Source organism: Triticum urartu, chromosome 6 (assembly GCF_003073215.2).
Source record: "Triticum urartu cultivar G1812 chromosome 6, Tu2.1, whole genome shotgun sequence".
Taxonomy (NCBI): Eukaryota; Viridiplantae; Streptophyta; class Magnoliopsida; order Poales; family Poaceae; genus Triticum; species Triticum urartu.
The window spans coordinates 201,260,818-201,267,337 of record NC_053027.1 but is presented as its reverse complement, the minus strand read 5'-3'; the positions used below and the strand labels follow the sequence as shown (position 1 = coordinate 201,267,337).

The following is a 6,520-nucleotide window of genomic DNA, read 5'->3' as shown; positions in this document are numbered from 1 at the left end:
CGGGACCCCCTACCCGAGATCCGCCGGTTTTGACACCGACACTTAGACTTTTGCCACTCCTTATTCCAAAATCCATTAAATCTTTACCCAAAAACTTCAAAAACTTCACAACACCAAAACTCAACAGAAAATCTCATGAGCTTCGTTAGTATAAGAAAACAAACCACCACTTTAAGGTACATGAACTCATTATTTATTTATACTAGTTGACCCGTTGCGCCATTTGGCGCAGAGGCATGCTAAATCCATGTGCGCGATGAAAAAAATATGCATAGTTTAATCCCTTTTAATAGGAAATATGATAGATTGTTGTCTATAATGAGATGTATATACATATTTTAATCTGATAGCACAAAATACTTGCTACCACGCTTAGAGAGACCCATTTGAAATCATGTTCCCATTGAAAACATTTGCATTTTCAATGACTTTGTGTTTGAGCAAAAAAAAATATTTTCTTGTTTAAAAAAATATGTACCTTCAAAATTGTGGAGACACCATTGAATAGCAAATAAACAATAGTCCAGTAAAACATCTCTATAATAGCCTATTGTTCATTTGCTATTTTTCACAGTTCGAAACGTCTCAAGAATAGTAATAGCTATCGTCTATGGCATTTGTTTCATAACTATCAAACATGTCTAAAACATCATTTCTATTGAATCCACATAGCAAGTTTTCATGGAAAGGGACATCATCACATAGATTATAGAAAAAAGAGGGACTAATCAATAGTTCAACACTAAAGCATCGACCACTTGCATGGTGGTTGTAGCAAGTGGCACTGTGTCCAGTCTCTGAGTTGCGGTACATATACTGAAGCCTTGCAATGCTCCATGGTCAGCAATGCATGCACATCTTCACTACAACCATGCATGAACCACAAACAACATGCTGGTGTTTTTACCTGGTAAAATAGATAGTGATATAAATTTATTTGCCATTTTTTTATGAAAAAAAATGCAATGTTTCATTAAGATCACTAACTGACTACTTTTACAAAAAGAACCAAAACTGAATCCAGAACACAAATGTTGTTTTACCCTGTAATACCTGAATGAGTTAGTACATAGATTTAATCTGAATTCGACATCAGAAGGGCTTCTATTCAATTTTGTGAGCATGTTGAACACAACATACTACTCCCTCCGTTCCTAAATATTTGTCTTTCTAGAGATTTCAACAAGTGACTACATACGAAGCAAAATGAGTGAATCTACACTCCGTATGTGGTAATCCATTTGAAATCTCTAAAAAGACAAATATTTAGGAACGGGGGGAGTATATTCTAACAGTCGACAAACCATCAAAGTAAACAATTCAAGATTTGCATGGGTACAAACATAGATAAAATAAACCTCCACGTTTTTATGGTTTAGTTGAACTCTACATACTAAATAGAGATGCCCATGGAGAGAAGCATCCTGAAACTAAAACCAGAGGAGGGAGCGGCACACATCATCTTTTGAAAATCCACATATTAGGAAAATAAAATGTGAGTGATAGAGAGGTAGAGACCTAATTTCCTTGGTCCTATCTCTTTCTTGGATCTGAAAATCCATATATTAGTAATTTCAGAGATGTACATTAGAGAAATTGTTCAGCAAACAATCCAAGTAGATATACAAGCAACTATGTATACAACAGAGAAGTAGAGGCATGACAGTATAATAAACACTAATGGTATGTTGTTGTATGATGCAGAACGTACATACACGACAATATATGAGACTTTTATACTAAGTGCGACCAAAGGCAGCTAGTTGATACTCCATCATACAGTATATCTACAAATATGACAATGTAAAAAGGTGCGATCATAGCCAACATAGATCTGTTAGTTAGGGGATCTCTATTTTGCTTTAGTGAAAAATGTACATGCAAAATTCTACATAGTTTCAAGAGTATAAAATGTAATCCCACCTTCCCATGTGCTTGCTACACTAATACATTGTAGGTTACCAATCCTAAGTTAACTTGGCAACAACCTAGCTAGATTTCAAGCCATGTCATGGACTGGCTAGAGACACGGCGGCGACCTGCAAGCCAAGATGATGGGAGGGGGAGTGGGACACAACAACGACTTGCAAGCACGTGATTTGAAGTCCAGTAAATATCACATGGCATTGGGAGGAAAGAAAATTAAGGCGCTGACAATTAGTAGAACCCAATACACAGATATTGAATAAGGTGTCACGCTAAAGTTAATCCAAGCATATCCCAGTCAGAACATCCACAACATTTCACCTCTAAAATTCACCTCTACATAACTTTTTACTAAACAATGTTTTGCCAAAATGTCATGCAATTTTTTAGCACAATAATCTTTTTTATATAAGAATAATGTGAATAGACACTAATCTTAGTGAACTAAAGGGTATTCTCCATGCTAATAAAAAGAGTCAATCAGACAGCATAGAAGGGCATATTGCCACCGTGATCAATTTCCCATTGTGGCGATAGCAAGACGAAGGTGCTCATAAATAAAACGACAATCCGCATGTAACCCATTTGAAAATCATAAAAAGTAGCCACAATGGCTCAAATCTTAAATCGCTGGTCATCTATTACAATTAGGTCATGCAGATAAAACAGATGAGTGCATGTACCTTTATATTTTCTACAGACAATGATACATATTGAGTGATACTGAAATTATCACCCTATTTCACCGAAAATATTATTTTGGAACCAATACAATATTTTAATAAATTTCTCGCCTACGATATAAGAGGATGCAGATGGGAAGTAAAACCAAAATCAGTGTCACCTTAAGGAATATGCAGAATTTGGCATGTATTGGCAATAATTGAAAAACGTTCAAGGATACAATATCTTTGACTTTAGCAGAAAGCAAAACATTGGTATAGTGCTCAAACAATCCCAAAATGGTATTAAGAAATGAGAAATGGTAAACCTGTTAACATTGTCCAGTGCTCAAACAATCCCAAAATGTTATTAAGAAATCTATCCTGGCCATCCAGTTTATAGAAAGAAGAGAGACAGGAGCTTAGACAGACTTTACACAATGCTAATTCATCCACTAAGCTTCTGCAAAAAAATAAGCATGCATTGCAGATTCAGCAATTAGCTGTGTTGCATGAAGAACTATGGAGCATTCATAGCTGTATATAATTTTTACAAGCAGGAACCCTATGTGACAGCCAACCTCCAGTGACAAACCTATAAACTATCTAATGGACCAAAATGAAGCTTTCGACATTCTGGACATGCCTATCACCATTTTTTTAGTCTCTTTGTAGGATCTTAAAAATAGGGAAGAATACGAGGTTTCTTAAATGCACACATGTTCAGAACCAAATGTAGATGAAATGAAGCTCAACATTCATTATGCTATGCTAATTCACCAATCTAAAACCAATTTAAAACCAAGATGGAATAAAAACAACTTGTACATACCCCTAGAAATTGGTTCTGAACCTGAAATGCAGTCTCTTCTAATTGTTGTTGTAGCGATTCCCATCAAAACTGTAAATGGGAGGTAAAATTCATAAAACACTTACATTCATGAACATAACTATTTGTAGTGATTCCCATCAAAACTGCAAATGAGAAAATAAAATTCAGAAAACTCTTACATTCTTTAATATAAATATTCATAGGTTAACTATATAGAAAGAAAAAGGCACTTTATTTTCATCTAAAAGGACTTTACCAACACATCAATACCATGTATGCAATCTGGACATGCCAGCCAGAGGAAGATGCAAAGGTTACATGAACTAACTGGACATGCCAAAATAGTAACCCCTCTTCCGGTGAACATACCTGAACATGACATCTTCGAGTTTCTCCAAAACTGCTACTTCCCCGTTCGAGGAGCTCTCTATATCAGCCACTGACCTCCTCATCCTCATGGTGCTCACCTCAGCCTGCAATTTCTGAGGACAGGGAGGTCCACAAAGAAGAAACAAGTGTAAGAACGGAAATAGGGAAAAAGAAAAGAAAACCAAGGTGTCTTGATGCCTCGACAAACATGCGACCTCGGCAGGAGCGAGCGGAGGGACCCGGGCAGCGGCAGCAGAGGAAGGTCGATGCAGCGCAATACATCAGCGAGGAGGCGGCCACTCCAGCAAGGTAGATGAGAAGGCATGGACGCGTGGTCTGACAGAGATGCTCATGTCGATGAAGACAATGAGACGACGCCGGTATTTCTTTATCAAAGTTTTTTCATCAATTATCTGTAGAACATAAAGAGAGATGCAGGAGAACATGTCAGAATGCAGAACTACTTCAGATATTCAAGCATACAAACTGAAGGAGCTCCTTAAAGAAAATGAAAGAACTTGAAAATTGTGTGTAATTTGGGAAAAAGTTGATATAAATACTTCTTGATCTGAATGTTGAAGAGTAACAAACACGTGGATTACAGGCCTAGATCTACAAGGAATATGTCCAAATCTTCTATTGCGAAATCAACTAAATATTGCAATAGGAAAAAATGCATGGATAAAAAGCTTGCTCAGACATCCCATACTCTTTCTGAAGACCTAAATCGAAAATACATATCGCTAGTGATTCCATTCTCAGATCAAATCAAATAAATAAGAGACACAGGGGCAAAGAAAGGGAGAGATGAACTTGGGTATGCAGCCAATGGCAGTGAGGGTGCCAAAAGCGAGTGAAAGCAAGGGGAGGGAGAGAGAGGAGGCCGGCTGAACCATCTGCTCTGCTCGCTCCTCTGCTCTTATCCAGCTGCCAGGGTTCTGGTCCAAGGCGGAGAAGAGCAGCTGCCGTTTGAGGCGCAGTTAGTTAAGCATTTAGAACACTAACTGAAGTAGTGATCACATGATTAGCAGATCATCAATCGAGCACTTAATAAACCATAATAACATGTACAGCAAGGGGAAAATAAACAGAGGACAGCGACAATTCTTGTAGTAGTACATGGCAAGTGAACAACCCTAGCATGAGATAACCTTGTCTTGACAGGCACGGCTCAGAGCGAGCAGAGAGAGAGCTCAACATTGGGGTTTTGTAGGTGATGCCATCATCCACCGCCGTCACGATGCATAGGTGGTCACTCACCTCAGGAAGCAAGCATCCGTTGCAAACTCTGCTGCAGCAAAGCAATAGTCACCCCGACAGGCGTGACTAATAAGAAAACAAATATCAGTCTGATTCATTTGTATAAAAATTCATTGACCAAAATAAACCTCAGAGAAGTTGGCCATTCATTTTAGCAGCGAAGTTGCAAATTCATTCATTCATTATCTGCTTGATCTAGAGGAAGGTTGATTTATTTGTCAAATTAAGTAAGGAAGGAAGGTTCGTTCATTCATTTGACAAACAGCAGCAGCAGTGTATGTAGCATCTTCATCCATGGAAGAAGGTGGAGTAGCGGGAAGGGACCTTGTGCGTGAGGTAGTCGTGGCCGTGGTCGGGCTGGACAACGTCTCCGTCGAGCTCGTCCATGGAAGGTAGGAAGGAGCTGCTGCAGGTCGCCTGCTGCTGCTGCTGCTCCGGACCGAATCGAACAGAAAAAGAAATCAGGGGTCCGATCCGATCTGATGTGAGAGAGGAGAGGAGAGGAGGCGGGGAAAGGGAGAGCTCACCGTTGCAACTGGGCAGCCGGAGAGGTGCAGGATGGGGCCGGAGGAGGGGATCCACCCCGGCGAGCCGTCACGCCGCCGCGTCCATGGAGGCGCTGCTGCTACTGACGTCCATGGAGACGCTGCTGCGGATCGAGAAAGCAAAGAAATTAGGGGAAGGATGTGAGAGAGAAGGAAGGAGAGGAGAGGTCAAGGAGAGCCCCGGTGTTCTACCCCTACTGAGGCATCTCTGCTCCAGGGAGAAGGGAGGCGGGCGGCGGCACGGGGAGGAGAGGAGGCCGTCAAGGCGAGCGGGGAGAGGGGCGGCGGCGTGGGAGAGGGGGTGCGGGGCTCGGGACGAGAGGGTTTGGCGGCTAGGGTTTGACCTTTTTGCTTGTTCTCGAGGTCGAGCACCGGGCGCGGACGAAGGGGATTGGAGAATCCCTCGGGGACATCGGAAAGGCACACCTAGTCAATGAGCGCACGAGACGAGCCCACCAGTCATTGGCTAATGCAGATGACCATGGGGTGAAAATTGAGTTTGACCACAAAGTGAAGATCTAACGGCCCAAATGCGTCTGATGGTCGATCCGACGGACAGAAGTGGACCAAATCGAGGGAGCTTCGTGGAGCCAAGTTGGCTAGCAACATTATATGTTAGAATTGGTGTTAAACTACTATATTCCAACTTCTCTATGATTCATACCTGTCGGATCACGGGTTCTGGCAAAACCCTTAAGGTTCGAACACTGGGGTGCGCGCGAAGATTTCCCCCCTACCGATCCATGTCCTAGTTTTGCTAAGATCTCGTGGACTAACTCGACCAACTCGCAACACAAAGGACACAAGATTTATACTGTTTCGGGCCACCATTGTGGTGTAATACCCTACTTCACTGTGGTGGTGGTGGATTGCCTCTTGGGCTGAGGATGAACAGTACAGGGGGAAGAACATCCTCCTGAGGAGAG

At 41.4% G+C, this 6,520-nt stretch overlaps 1 long non-coding RNA gene across 21 annotated transcripts; it reads right to left on the bottom strand.

Moving 5' to 3' along the window:
* Positions 1–486: 486 nt before the first annotated feature.
* Positions 487–5,999, bottom strand: LOC125512396. 21 transcript variants are annotated; one of them, XR_007285355.1, is made up of 8 exons: positions 5,787–5,998; positions 5,577–5,698; positions 5,374–5,478; positions 4,005–5,115; positions 3,790–3,902; positions 2,918–3,489; positions 1,519–1,550; positions 487–907 (listed from the first exon to the last, which is right to left on the bottom strand). It is a non-coding gene; the product is annotated as an uncharacterized LOC125512396 (long non-coding RNA). The 21 variants fall into 21 exon arrangements; XR_007285361.1 differs by having other exon boundaries at positions 3,421–3,563; positions 5,787–5,997; XR_007285358.1 differs by having other exon boundaries at positions 3,421–3,489; positions 5,787–5,996.
* Between the last annotated feature and the right edge of the window lie 521 nt (positions 6,000–6,520).